The sequence below is a fragment of the Pan paniscus genome, chromosome 19 (assembly GCF_029289425.2).
Source record: "Pan paniscus chromosome 19, NHGRI_mPanPan1-v2.0_pri, whole genome shotgun sequence".
NCBI classification, from domain to species: domain Eukaryota; kingdom Metazoa; phylum Chordata; class Mammalia; order Primates; family Hominidae; genus Pan; species Pan paniscus.
The window spans coordinates 14,732,484-14,747,780 of record NC_073268.2 but is presented as its reverse complement, the minus strand read 5'-3'; the positions used below and the strand labels follow the sequence as shown (position 1 = coordinate 14,747,780).

At 47.3% G+C, this 15,297-nt stretch overlaps 1 protein-coding gene across 2 annotated transcripts in view; it reads left to right on the top strand.

Moving 5' to 3' along the window:
• Nucleotides 1-109: 109 nt before the first annotated feature.
• ASGR2 (asialoglycoprotein receptor 2) overlaps nucleotides 110-15,297 on the top strand; it is a 53,428-nt gene continuing 38,240 nt past the window's right edge. The window contains exon 1 of one of the 2 annotated variants that reach the window (XM_003810118.5): nucleotides 110-224. The gene's annotated coding sequence lies outside the window, so the exon portion shown is untranslated. The remainder of the gene's footprint in view (nucleotides 225-15,297) is intronic. The other variant, XM_055101021.2, reaches the window with a different exon arrangement.

Sequence of the window (15,297 nt, the reverse complement as noted above, 5' to 3'; positions counted from 1 at the left end):
TCCCCACATGTGGTAGGAGGAACCCAGTGGGAGGTAATTGAAACATGGGGGCAGGTCTTTCCTGTGCTGTTCTCCTGATGGTGAATAAGTCTCAGGAGATCTGATGGTTTTATAAATGGGAGTTCCGACACACAGACTCTCTTGCCTGCTGCCATATAAGATGTATCTTTGCTCCTTCTTTGCCTTCTGCCGTGATTGTGAGGCTTCCCCAGCCATGTGAAACTGTGAGTCCAGTAAACCTCTTTTTCTTTATAAATTAGTCTCAGGTATGTCTTTATTAGCAGTGTGAGAACAGACTAATACAGTAAATTGGTACTGGTAGAGTGGGATGCTGCTGTAAAGATAGCTGATAATGTGGAAGCAACTTTGGAACTGGGTAGTGGGCAGAGGTTGGAACAGTTTGGAGGGCTCAGAAGAAGACAGGAAAATGTGGGAAAGTTTGGAACTTCCTAGAGACTTACTGAATGTCTTTGACCAAAATGTTGACAGTTATATGGATGATAAAGTCCAGGCTGATGTGGTCTTAGATGGGGGTGAGGAACTTGTTGGGAACTGGAGCAAAAGTGACTCTTACTGTGCTTTAGCAAAGAGACTGGCAGCTTTTTGTCCCTGCCCTAGAGATACGTGGAACTCTGAACTTAAGAGAGATGATTTTGGGTATCTGGTGGAATAAGTTTCTAAGCAGCAAAGCATTCAAGAGGAAGCATTGCATAAAAATTTGGAAAATTTGCAGCCTGACGATGCAATAGAATAGAAAAACCCGGCTGGGTATGGTGGCTCACCCTTGTAATCCCAGCACTTTGGGAGGGAGAGGAGGGCGGATCACCTGAGGTTGGGAGTTCAAGACCAGCCTGACCAACACGGAGAAACCTCGTCTCACTAAAAATACAAAATTAGCCGGGCATGGTGGTGCATGCCTGTAATCCCAGCTACTTGGTGGGAGGCTGAGGCAGGAGAATCACTTGAACCTGGGAGGCCTCTGCCGGTGAGTCAAGATCACACCATTGCACTCCAGCCTGGGCAACAAGAGCGAAATTCCGTCTCAAAAAAAAAGAAAAAAAAGAAAAAAAAGAAAAAAGAAATTGGAGGGAGTATAAATAAGAACAGTTACTATGGAAGACACTGTAAAGGACATAAAGAATAGAAATGAGAAAAGTGAACCAATGAAGTGGAAATACGGTAGATTAAAAACAATATGGGAAAATTATGTATATATATACATATATATAAGATGCAAAGGAAATTCAATATGCAATATATGCATAGTTGAAATCTCTAAAAAATAAAACCAAAACAATAGATAAAACATACAGCTAAAGATATAATTCAAGAAAGTTTTCTTGAAATTGGCCAGGCATGGTGGCTAATGCCTGTAACCCCGGCATTTTGGGAGGCCAAGGAGGGAGGATCGCTTGAGGCCAGGAGTTCGAAACCAGACCAGGTAACATAGTGAGACTCTGTCTCTCCTTTAAAAAGAAAAGAAAGTTCTCCTGAAATAAAAGAGGCTTGAATCTATGATGAAAGAGAAAGCTAGATGTCAGGGAAAACTGATCAAGAATGTTTTTGTTGAGACCTGGCCTAGTAAAGTTATTGAGTTTTAAAAATAAAGAAATTTATGAGCAGCCAGGAAAAAAGATCAATTCCTTTCTTCTTTTAGGGGATAAAAATCAGGCTAGCCTTGGATGTGCAGACCCATGTTGAATGCTGGAAGAGATGGAGCAAGTAGTCAAGGAAAGAAAACATGAGTCAGGGATTTCATTAAAAGACCATAAAGTTTTTTTCCCTCTCTCCTCTCCCCTCCTTCTGGCAACCACTGATCTTTTTACTGTCTCAATAGTTTTGCCTTTCCAGAATATAGTATAATATAGTTGGATATATATAATTTATAGCTTTTTCAGACTGACTTCTTCTTTTTGTTTTTTATTGTTTGTTTGTTTGTTTTTGAGACAGAGTTTTGCTCTCGTTGCCCAGGCTGGAGTGCAATGGTGTGATCTTGGCTCACCACAACTTTTGCCTCTTGGGTTCAAGTGATTCTCTTGCCTCAACCTCCCGAGTAGCTGGGATTACAGGCATGCGCCACCACGCCCGGCTTGACTGACCTCTTTCACTTAGCAATATACACTTAAGCTTCCTCCATGTCTTTTCATGGCTTGATAGCTCATTTCTTTTTTAGCTGGATAATTTTCCTTTGCATGGATGTACCATAGTTTGCTTATCATTTCATGTACTGAAGGATCTGTTGGTTGCTTCCAATGTTTGGCAATTATGAAAAGCTGCTGTAGACGTTTGTGTTGGGGTTTTCATGGGGATATAAGCATTCAACTCCTTTGGGTAAATACCTAGGAGCATGATTGCTGGATTGTATGGTAAGCCTATGTTTAGCTTTATTAGAAACTTCCCAACTGTCTTCCAGAGTGGTTATACTATTTTGCGTTCCAACCAGCAATGAATGAGAGTTTCTCTTGTTCCACATCCTTGCCAACATTTGGTGTTGTCAGTGTTTTGGATTTTAGCCATTTTAATAGATGTGTAGCAGAGTTCAACTGTTATTTTATTTTATTTTATTTTATTTTATTTTATTTTATTTTATTTTATTTTTGAGACAGAGTCTTACTCTGCTGCCCAGGCTGGAGTGCAGTGATACGATCACTGCTCACTGCTGCCCTGACCTCTTGTCCTCCAGCAACCCTTCCACCTCAGCCTCCCAAGTAGCTGGAACCACGGTGTGTGGCACCAAGCCTGGCTAATTTAAAGAACGTTTTTTTGTAGAGACGGTGGTCTCCCTATGTTGCCCAGACTGGTCTCGAACTCCTGGGCACAAGTGATCCACCAGCTTTGGCCACCCAGGTATGAGCCACCGTGCCTGACCATCCAAATGTTACTTTAATTTTAAATTCCCTAATGACATATGACGCTGAGCATCTTTTCATATGCTATTTGCCATATATGTGCCTTCTTTGGTGAGGTGTCTCTTCAGATATTTTGCCCATTTTGAAATTGTGTAGTTTATTTTCTTGATGTTCAGTTTTTGGAGTTTATTGTAAATTTTGGATACAACTCTTTATCAGATATGTGTTTTGGAAATATTTTCTCCCAGTCTGAGGCTTGTCTTTATTCTCTAAACCGTAGACAATTTTGAGAATGCATGATCTTAGGAAATATAGTTCTCATGAGCCCTTCTTGAAGAAATTACTGGAGGATAAACTTGAGTCAACTAAGGGCTAGCAAAAAAGTAAATTTTAGCAAAAGGAAGGCAGTGAATGTTTAATATATTTAACACAGAACTAAGACCAAAACAGGCCAGGTCCAGTGACTCACACCTGTAATCCCAGCACTTTGGGAGGCTGAGGCAGGTGGATCACTTGAGCCCAGGAGTTCCAGACCAGCCCGGACAACATGGGAAAACCCTGTGTCTACAAAAATTAGCCGGATATGGTGGCTTGCCCCTGTAGTTCCAGCTACTTTGGAGGCTGATGTGGGAGGATTGCTTGAGCCCGGGAGGCAGAGGTGGCAGTGAGCTGAGATTATGCTCCTGTACTCAAGCCTGGGTGACAAAACAACAACAACAACAACAACAAACCAAATTTAAAAGACTAGATAATTGTCTAGGAAAATGTTATTTATCAAAAAGACTCCAGGCCGGGCGTGGTGGCTCACACCTGTAATCCCAGCACTTTGGGAGGCTGAGGTGGGCGGATCACCTCAGGTTGGGAGTTTGAGACCAGCCTGACCAACATGGAGAAATCCCATCTCTACTAAAAATACAAAATTAGCCAGGCATGGTGGTGCATGCCTGTAATCCCAGCTACTCAGGAGGCTGAGACAGGAGAATCACTTGAACCTGGGAGATGGAGGTTGCAATGAGCTGAGATCGCAACATTGCACTCCAGCCTGGGCAACAAGAGTGAAATTCCATCTCAAAAACAAAAACAGAAAACACAAAAAACAAAAAACCCCCAAAAAAACTCCTCCAGAAGAGAAAAAATATAAACAAACATTTCTATAAAAGAAATACATAGGGCCGGGCGCGGTGACTCACGCCTGTAATCCCAGCACTTTGGAAGGCCAAGGCTGGTGGATCGCGAGGTCAGGAGATCGAGACCATCCTGGCTAACACGGTGAAACCCCGTCTCTACTAAAAATACAAAAAATTCTCCGGGCATGGTGGCGGGCGCCTGTAGTCCCAGCTACTCGGGAGGCTGAGGCAGGAGAATGGCATGAGCCTGGGAGGCGGAGCTTGCAGTGAGCCGAGATCGCAACACTGCACTCCAGCCTGGGCAACAGAGCAAGACTCCGTCTCAAAAAAAAAAAAAAGGAAATACATAGACTGGGTGCTGTGGCTCACTCTTGTAATTCCAGCACTTTGGGAGGCCGAGGCGGGTGGATCACTTGAGGTCAGGAGTTCCAGACCACCCTGGCCAACATGGCGAAACCCCATCTCTACTAAAATTACAAAAATTAGCCGGGTGTGGTCGTGGGCGCCTGTAATCCCAGCTACTTGGAAGCCTGAGGCAGGAGAATCACTTGAACTCGAGAGGCGGAGGTTGCAGTGAGCTGAGATTGCACCACTGCACTCCAGCCTGGGCGACAGAGTGAGACTCCATCTAAATAAAAAAGAAAAGAAAAGAAATAATGAATTAATTAACATATACATATTTGTAACAAACAAGAAAAGATACCCATGTTTGCTACAGCAGTTATTTCTGCCATGGTTGCAAAGCTGTAGTTGATGTAACTGCCTTCGTTTTTTTGTTTTTTTTTTTTGAGACAGAATCTCCCTCTGTCTCCCAGGCTGGAGTGCAGTGGTGTGATCTTGGCTCACTGCAACCTCTGCCTCCTAGGTTCACGCAATTCTCCTGCCTCAGCCTCCCAAGTAGCTGGGATTACAGGCACCCACCGCCACGCCCAGCTAATTTTTGTATTTTTAGTAGAGACGGGGTTTCACCATGTTTGCCAGGCTGGTCTCAAACTCCTGACCTCAAGTGATCCACCCACCTCAGCCTCCCAAAATGCTGGGATTACAGGCGTGAGCCACCGCGTCTGCCTGTCACTTCTTTCTTCCACTACCCATTGAATGTTCCCTCTGCCTTCAACCAGCACCTTGGCAGATAGGGGGTCTTTTTCTGACGGGAAAACACAAATCATCATTTCTGCAGGGTCTGAAGCCTTTATTGGGTTGTTATAGTTTCTGTGAAATTGTATTACAAGGCATTGGGCCCCCTGAGTTCTAGATATACCCCTTCCCCCACTGTGTAGCAGCAACCTCCTTTCCCCTTGATAACCAGGATCAGTCATCCCAGGCAGTCCAGGGACCTCTCTTTTCCTATTGCTCAGCGGTAGGAAGGGCCCCAAATGGCCACAGGGGAAACCTCCACTTCCAGTTCAGTGGAACTAATTATGTTTCCTGATGGAAGCATTTCACCCTTGGGAATTATGACCTCTAAAGTTGGTAGAACTCAAACACAGGTGAGTTATTAAATGTAATAGGGAGGCCTGGCATGGTGGCTCACCCTGTAATCCCAGCACTTTGGGAGGCCGAGGTGGGCAGATCACGAGGTCAGGAGTTCAAGACCAGCCCGGCCAACATGGTGAAACTCCATCTCTACTAAAAAAAAAAAAAAAAATACAAAAATCCCAGCTTCTCAGGAGGTTGAGGCAGGAGAATCACTTGAACCTGGGAGGCAGAGGTTGCAGTGAGCCAAGATTGCACAACTGCACTCCAGCCTGGGCAACAGGGCAAGACTGTGTCTCAAAAAAAAAAAAAAGTAATAGGGAGAAAAACACTTTGATTTCTGGACCTGTGAATTCTCACTAGAGAGGAATTGTTCAAATGCTATGGAGTATCCTGTAGGCTGGCACCCCCATCCTGCAGGGGCCTGTCTTCCAGCTGGCATAATTGTGGAGTGTTTACTTGGTAATTCCATTGTATCAGGCAAGTTGCTTCTGGGTGATGGGGTACGTGGTAAGATCAATGGATTCCATGGCTTGAGCCCATATGCCGCAGTTCTTTTGCTGTGAGTTGCTTGCTCTGGAGTGTGTTGTGTATACTATGACAGTGAACACAGCTTTCTGAAACTCCATGGAGGACATTGCTGGCAGGAGCACTGCGGGCAGGGAAAGGCAAACCTATACGCTGAATTATGAGTCAATTTATATGTTACACCCTTCATGAGGTCCTTCGCCATTAACTTATAAGCTGCTACCAAGGTAGGTGACTGGCCAGTCTGTTATTCCCACTCCGCTCTGAGGTCCGGCCTGTGGATTCTTTCTTCTATAATACATTATACCAGGGAAGTTTGGTATCACATCAATCTCAATCAGCAGAGACCACTCCTGAGGACACCAGATTTCTTTTTTTTTTTTTGAGACGGAGTCTTGCACTCTCGCCCAAGCTGGAGTGCAGTGGTGCGATCTCGGCTCACTGCAAGCTCTGCCTCCCGGGTTCACGCCATTCTCCTGCCTCAGCCTCCCGAGTAGCTGGGACTACAGGCGCCCGCCACCACACCCGGCTAATTTTTTTTTGTATTTTTAGTACAGACAGGGTTTCACTGTGTTAGCCAGGATGGTCTCGATCTCCTGACCTCGTGATCCACCTGCCTCGGCCTCCCAAAGTGCTGGGATTACAGGTGTGAGCCGCCGCGCCCGGCCAAGAGGACACCAGATTTCAGTCAACCAACCAAGCAAATCATTAGCGCTGCTCTCAGCTACTTTGACTCACTGCAGTGAACCTAGAATCTCTAGGAAGTGCACTCTTACTAATGAAGGGCTAGGTGGCACCTAGGCCTGTCTCTGTAATGTGATGGCTCAGAACAGGCAATGACTAAAGTCTCAAATACATTATCAAGGGCAGCCTGGCTAGATCATGAAAACAGAAACTTGACCTAGATCTGCCTAAGCTGTGTCTCCTCCCGGGACCAACTTGAGGTACTTTGGTGTAACCTACAGCTGATTGATCAGAGCAGCTTTGGCTACAGGTTATACCAGAGTGCCTCAAGCTGGTCTTGGGAGGAGATACACCTTAGACAGATCTCCATAGTGGAGGGGATGTACAAGCAATGCCAAGAGAGGCTTGGGCAGGTGGGGAATAGCCAGACATGCATCTGGCAGGAAAAGTGGGGAGGACATTGTGGCTTGCAGGTTCTCCTATCTCACTCTGAACATTCATGACCAGAGACACTGAGGACCGACCTCCCCGGGCTGCAAGGTGCTGCCTCCTTCAAGGGCCCAGGAGGTTAAATGTGTTATAACAATTAGTGAGAATGCAATCACTTTTTTGGGGTCAGTAGGGTGGGTAAAAGTCACAGAAAGAACAGTGTATTCACAGAGTCCAGCTTCTACCTGTGTACAGACGCAGAAGCAGTCTCCAGTGGCAGGCTTTTCTTGTCCAGGAAGCAAATCCTTATGTTGGCCATAAGGATTCTGTGCTCATCAACTTTGCATCCGATGTGCACATAAAGCACATGGTCATCTTTAAAAACCTGTGCTGTTGCCCGGGACGCAGTGGCTCACACCTGTAATCCCGGCACTTTGGGAGGCCAAGGTGGGTGGATCTCAGGAGTTTGAGACCAGCTCGGCCAACACGGTGAAACCCCGTCTCTACTAAAAATACAAAAATTAGCTGGGCGTGGTGGCAGGCACCTATAGTCCCAGCTACTCGGGAGGTTGAGGCAGGAGAATCGCTTGAAGCCGGGAGGCGGAAATTGCAGTGAGCCGAGGTCACGCCACTGCACTCCAGCCTGGGCGACAGAGCGAGACTCCATCTCAAAAAACCTGTGCTGTCACAAAGTAACCAAATCTACCAATAAACATTTCTCTCCATACAAACATTAGGATTATTATGTAATAAAATCCTGCAAGTGAGGAATGCATCCTGCAAAATTTGTGCTAATGAGTTCCTATTTTGGAACCCACATTTGATTAAGTTCCTCATTGGCAAGATTCCAGAGTTGGCAAAAAGGGCAAGGGTAAGATGGTATCGCTGTTTTCACAGCTGGGTCAGTCTGGAGCATTAGCAATGAAGTTTGTTCTTTTTGTCCTTTTAAGACTCACTCTGAGCCGGGTATGTGGCTCACGCCTGTAATCCCAGCACTTTGGGAGGCCAAGGCGGGTGGATCACCTGAGGTCAGGAGTTCGAGACCAGCCTAGCCAGCAGGGTGAAACCCTGTCTCTACTAAAAATACAAAAAAATTAGCCGGGTATGGTGGCAGGTGCCTGTAATTCCAGCTACTTGGAAGTCTGAGGCAGGAGAATCGCTTGAATCTGGGAGGCGGAGGTTGCAGTGAGCCGAGATGGCGCCACTGCACTCCAGCCTGGGAGACAGAGTGAGACTCTGTCTTTAAAAAAAAAAAAAAAAAAAGACCTACTCTGGGCCATTCTGCTGTGACTACTGACTACTTTGAAGTGACTTGACCTCACCTCCTTTGTTTTTCTCTGCAGTTTCTAGGCCACTCCGTGGAGGAAATTCCTTCTTTCCTTTGGATAAATTCCTCTAATTTAAGCTCCCATCGTCATAGCGATCTGCATTCCATCATCCACAAGGCAAAGGAAAGCATTTGCCATCAAACAAGCTTCAGTTGTATTTTCCTTGTTTTTCTGCAGAGGAGTTCCAGGCTGGTGGGTGGCTCTGGGTGGGGCAGTGGGCTTTGCAGCTTCCCCTCCTCTCTGCTCCCTCTCTTTTCCTTGGGCTTGGGGGTTTCCTTGCTCAGGTGACTGGGGCGACCCCGCCCTCTCCAGCGCAGGGCCACACTTTCTGATTTTGTGGAGAAGAGAACAATTTACACACACCCAAAATCCAAAATGCAACTCAATGTACCATAACACTTTTTGATCTGAGACAGGTCTCAATCAATTTAGAACGTTTATTTTGCCAAGGTTAAGGATGCACCCGTGACACAGTCTCAGGAGGTCCTGATGACATGTGGCCAGGGTGGTTGGGGTACAGCTTGCTTTTATACATTTTAGGGAGACATGAGACAGCGGGGGTGGGGAAGGGGGGAGGGAGAGGGGCTTCCAGATCATAGGTAGAGGAGAGACAAAAGGTTGCATCCTTTTAAGTCCTTGATCAGCCTTTCACTGAACACACAATTTAGTCTGGCTCAGTGTGGGCAAATTGTGAGGGAGGTATGTAGGCTTTTTCATCTTTGTAGCTATCTTATTTAGGAATAAAATGGGAGGAATAAAGAGGCAAACCTTTGCCTGACTTTTCCTTTGGCTTAGTGATTTTGGGATCCTGAGATTGCGGGTTTTTTTTTTTTTTTTTTTTTGAGACGAAGTCGCCCAGGCTGGAGTGCAGAGGTGTGTGAAGTCGCCCAGGCTGGAGTACAGAGGTGTGCGGCTCAATGCAACCTCCGTCTCCTGGGTCCAAGCGATTATCCTGCCTCAGCCTCTAGAGTAGCTGGGATTACAGGCGTGAGCCACCACGCCCAGCCAGTCTTTGTAGTTTTAGCAGGGATGGGGTTTCACCATGTTGGCCAGTCTGGTCCTGAACTCCTGACCTCAGGTGATCCGCCAGCCTTGGCCTCCCAAAGTGCTGGGATTTAAGGAGTGCGCCATTGTGCCTGGCCCCGAGATTTATTTTCCTTTCACAGATCTAACGACTGGAGTTCTTGTCCTTTATTTTGTTTAGAAACAAAATAAAGATTCTTCAATGTCCCTCAAGAGGATGGTGCTCAGCTGAGCAATACGGTTTGTTGTTCAAGGGAGGTGCTAAATCCTTCAATACACACATCACTTAGGTACACTAAATGATTAATTGTATTTTTTATTGCAAATATTTAATGACCTAAAAACATAGAGGGTAATACTCCCACTGGTGAGATGAAAACTTAGCTTTGTTTTGGGAGCAAATAAACTCTTCATTATCAGCACTTTCTGGGGTTGGGGAAGTGCAGGTTGCCTGTTTAAAAACAAATTAACTTGTTACAAACGATTAAAACATAAATTACATACCAGAGGTACAACCTATGCAGACAAACATTAACAACAAATCTACGGAGAGAGGTTGTGTATGTGTGGGGGTGTGGGGGGTGGGTAGGGAGTATATGGGAAATCTTTGTGCCTTTATTTATTTATTTATTGAGACAGGGTCTTGCTCTGTTGCCCAGGCTGGAGTGCAGTGGTACAATCGTGGCTCACTTTAGCCTCGAGCTCCTGGGCTCAAGTGATCTTCCTGCCGCAGACTCCTGAGTGACTGGGACTGAGACAGGCGTTTGGCAGGACAGGTTTTGCAAGGTACAGGTCACGAGGACCCCGCTGCTGAAACAAGATGCGGTACATAAGTGGATTGAAGCCCGCCAAAACCAAGATGACAACTGAAGTGACCTCTGGTTGTCCTCACTATTCACGATACACTCATTATAACAAATGAGCATGCTAAAAGACACGCCCACCAGCGCCAGGACAGTTTACAAACGCCATGGCAACACTTGGAAGTTACCCTATGTGGTCTGAAAGGGGGAGGAAACCTCAGTTCCAGGAATGGCTGCCCCTTTCCGGAAAACCTCATGAATAACCCACCCCTTGTTTAGCATAAGATCAAGAAATAATACTCCATTTGAAAAATAAATGAATTAAAAAAAAAGAAATAAGCATAAAAATAGCCAACTAGTGGCCCTTGGAGCTGCTCTGCCTATGGAGTAGGCACTCTTTTCTTCCTTTACTTTCTTAGTAAACTTGCTTTCACTTTACTCTGTTGGCTCCCTCTGGTTTTTTTTTTTTTTTTTTTTTTTTTTTTTGAGACAGAGTCTCTCACTATCGCCCAGGCTGCAGTGCAGTGGCGCGATCTCGGCTCACTGCAACCTCCGCCTCCCGGGTTCAAGCGATTCTCCTGCCTCAGCCTCCCAAGTAGCTGGGATTACAGGCGCCTGCCACCACGCCCAGCTAATTTTTTGTATTTTTAGTAGAGATGGCGTTTCACCATGTTGGCCAGGCTGGTCTCAAACTCCTGACCTTGTCATTCGCCCGCCTCAGCCTCCCAAAGTGCTGGGATTACAGGCATGAGTCACCGCGCCCGGCCTTTTTTATTTTTTTATTTTTTTTGAGACAGAGTCTCATTGTGTTACCCAGGCTGGAGTGCAGTGGCACAATCTGGGCTCACTGCAACCTCCACCTCCCGGGTTCAAGCGATTCTCCTGCCTCAGCCTCCTGAGTAGCTGGGATTACAGGTGCACACCACCACACCTGGCTAATTTTTGTATTTTTAGTAGAGACGGGGTTTCGCCATGTTGGCCAGGCTGGTCTCAAACCCCTGACCTCAGATGATCTGCCCACCTTGGCCTCCCAAAGTGCTGGAATTACAGGCTTGAGCTGTTCACTCCCTCTTGAGTTCCTTCCTGTGTAAAGCCAAGAACCCATGTGACCTCCTGGGCTGACCTCTAATTTGGGGGTCGCCCTGTGACAGGATTACAGGCATGTGCTGCCACGCCTGGCTAATTTTTTTTTTTTTTTTGGGAGGGAGAGGGGTCTCACTATGTTGCCCAGGCTGGTCTCGAGCTCCTGGGCTCAAGCCATTCTCCTGCCTCAGCCTCCCAAATTGCTGGGATTACTGGCAGGAGCCACTTTGATAGACCAGTATTTTTTTTGAAGGAGTATTAAAAAAAGAGTTTATGTACAGAAAACTCAACCGTGGATGTTTAACCCAGTTTAGTGGCAAGTTCTTTAGCCTTTGCCTTCTGCAGTTTAGCAATGTCTGAGCCACAGATTTTGGACCCAGGGCATTGGTGTAGCCACCCAACGGGTTCACCTTGCCTGCTGCCTAGACACAGCCGATTTATTAAGATGGGGAATTGCAATGGAGAAAGAGCAATTCACGCAGAGCCGGCTGTGCGGGAGACCAGAGGCTTTTTTTTTTGAGATGGAGTTTCACTCTTGTTGCCCAGGCTGGAGTGCAATGGCGTGATCTCAGCTCACTGCAGCCTCCAACTCCCAGGTTCAAGAGATTCTCCTGCCTCAGCCTCTTGAGTGGCTGGGACTACAGGCGCGTGCCACCATGCCCAGCTAATTTTTGTATTTTTAGTAGAGACGGGGTTTCACCATGTTGGCCGGGATGGTCTCGATCTCTTGACCGCGTAATCCACCCATCTCAGCCTCCCAAAGGGCTGTGATTACAGGCGTGAACCACCACGCCCGGCCTGTCAGGCCTCTGAGCCCAAGCTAAGGCATCACATCCCCTGTGACCTGCACGTATACATCCAGGTGGCCTGAAGCAACTGAAGATCCACAAAAAAAGTGAAAATAGCCTTAACTGATGACATTCCACCATTGTGATTTGTTTCTGCCCCACCCTGACTGATCAATGTGCTTTGCAATCTCCCCCAACCTTAAGAAGGTTCTTTGTAATTCTCCCCACCCTTGAGAATGTACTTTGTGAGATCCACTCCCTGCCTGCAAAACATTGCTCCTAACTCCACCGCCTATCCCAAAACCTGTAAGAACTAGTGATAATCCACCACCCTTTGCTGACTCTCTTTTCGGACTCAGCCCGCCTGCACGCAGGTGAAATAAACAGCCTTGTTGCTCACACAAAGCCTGTTTGGTGGTCTCTTCACTCGGACGCACGTGACACGGCCCAGAGTTTTACTATTTCTCAAATCAGTCTCCCAGCATTCAGAGATCAGAGTTTTTAAAGATAATTTGGCGGGTAGGGGCTTGGGAAGTGAGGAACGCTGACTGGTCAGGTTGGAGACGGAATCATAGGAGATCAAAGTGAGATTTTCTTGCTGATTCTGTTCCTGGGTGCGGTGGCAGAACTGGTTAGGTCAGATTATGAGTCTGGGTGGTGTCAGCTGATCTATCGAGTGCAGGGTCTGAAAAGTATCTCAAGTACTGATCTTAGGTTTTACAATAGTGATGTTATTCCCGGGAGCAATGTGGGGAGGTTCCGACTCTTAGAGTCAGAGTCTGCATGACCCCTAAACTATAATTTCTGATCTCGTAGCTAATCTGTGAGTCTTGCAAAGGCAGACTGGTCCCCAGGCAAGAAGAGAGTCTTTTCGGTTAAGGGCTATTATCAATTTTGCTTCAGAGTCAAACCACGAGCTGAATTCCTCCCCGAAGTTTGTTCAGCCTACGCCGAGGAATGGACAAGGACAGCTTAAAGGTTAGACGCAAGATGGAGTCAGTTAGGTCTGATTTCCTTCACTGTCATAATTTCCTCAGTTATAATTTTTGCCAAGGAGGTTCCATTGACTGTGATCTCCCCACCTCAGTGACTGTGGATCTCGTCACACCTGCCATTGTAATCAGTCCTGATAGCTTCCGCCACCTCAGCCAGAGCTGCTTTGTCTTCCCAGTGAGCCTGTGTGAAGGTGACAGTCTTTTCTGGGGTCTTCCTGCGGACCAGGCATCTCCGTCCTGCCTTCCCCTGGATAACGCAGTAAGGGAACCCCACTGTAGGACACAGCGCAGACAGAGAGACAGCAAGCTCGACGAGAGTCACGTGCAGTCACCACCAGCTGAGGCTTCTTGTTCTCCACCAAGGTGCTGTTGGGGTTAACCCTGCTCGTGGGACAGTTGGGGTCTTCATGGAGATGCCCCCTTTGCCGGCAGCTTTCTTCTCTGCACGGGCCAGTAGCCTCTGCTTCTTTTCTTGCCCTGTCTCTGGTCTGTACCATGGTCCAGCTGATGCAGTTGAGAAGCTGTTTTCTCGGTCCAAGGCCTGGATGAGTCGGTCACTCGCAGGAGGCACTTTCAGCTGCTCGTGGAGGTCAGCCCTTTGCCACTGCAACCAGATGTAGTTGGGCCATTCAACAATCAACAAAGCAGGTGAGGTCCCTTTTGGGCTGGATAGCCTGTTCAATGCCAGATTCTTAGGCCTTTTCTCAAATGCCGAAATTCTTTTTTTTTTGAGACGGAGTCTCATTCTGTTGCCCAGGCTGGAGTGCGGTGGCGCGATCTTGGCTCACTTCAACCTCTGCCTGCTGGGTTCAAGCAATGAGCAATGAGCCACTGTGCCCGGCCTCGACTGCCTTCTTATTTCTGCGATTGCCACCAGATGCTGCTGCTGCAAACAAGTCCCGCTCAGCCAGAGGCCACCCCTGCCGTGGCTGCGCTGTAGTCACCGTGGATCTGGCTATAGTTTGATGCAGTAATACGGGAGCTAAAAAGAAATTACTTAGGCAGTTGGTGAGGGCAAGAGAGTCCTCGGTAAGGCATCCCTTTTAACAAAAAGCAGCCCCCACATCATTTCTTTTCTAACAAAGAGCAGCCTGTAAAATCGAGCTGCAGACATTGACAGGCAAGCTGGAAGCTTGAACGGGTGAGTGGCGGCAGCCGTGCCAATCGGAAAAGGCTACCTGGGGCCAGGCATGTTCAACATGGAGGCTTCATCTTCCCTTTTCCTTATCAACCACCTGTACAGTAAAGGAAGCAGCAACATGATGCCAGCCAGGTAGAGAATCCATTTGCATAATAAAAGATTAGGGTGGGGCGGCCAGCTTCTTCTTGCACTATGTAAATGGCATACCTGGTCCCCCAATCTTTTGGGCTCTATGTAAATCAGACACTGCCTGGCCGGGTGGGTGCGGCGGCTCTCGCCTATAATCCCAGCACTTTGGGAGGCTGAGCCGGGTGGATCACTTGAGGTCAGGAGTTTGAGACCAGCCTGACCAACATGGTGAAACCCCGTCTCTACTAAAAATACAAAAATTAGCCGGGCGTGGTGTGCATGCCTGTAATTCCAGCTACTCGGGAGGCTGAGGCAGGAGAATCCCTTGAATCTGGGAGGCAGAGGTTGCGGTGAGCCGAGATTGTGCCACTGCACTCCAGCCTGGGCAACAAGAGCGAAACTCTGTCTCAAAAACAAAACAAAACAAAACAAAACAAAACCCCCAAATCAGACACTGCCTCCTCAAGCTCACCTATAAAACCCAGTGCATTTCACCTCGGAGCCAGAAGACCGACTTGGGAGCCCCTCCCTCTCTGCAGGAGAGAGAGCTTTTCTTTCTCTTGCCTATTAAACCTCTGCTCTTAAACTCACTCCTTGTGTGTGCCCGCATCCTCAATTTCCTTGGCATGAGACGATGAACCTTGGGTATTACCTCAGACAACGAGCTTCAAAAGCTTAATGGAACAGACCATCTACCCCTGTTGTGCCCTGCTTAGCTCTGTCCCGGAAGCCACTAGGCACCTAGGCTGTGACAGTTTCAGTCTTTAACCCCCAATGACAGCTGGCTCAGGGCACACCCAGTCCCTCCTTAGTGCTGCTGAGCAACTGCACCGTGTCCTCGGGCTCCAGAGGAAAAAACACTTCAGTTCATAGCCCTGCTCAGCAGAGGTCCTCAAAGCACATCTTCTCAGCCT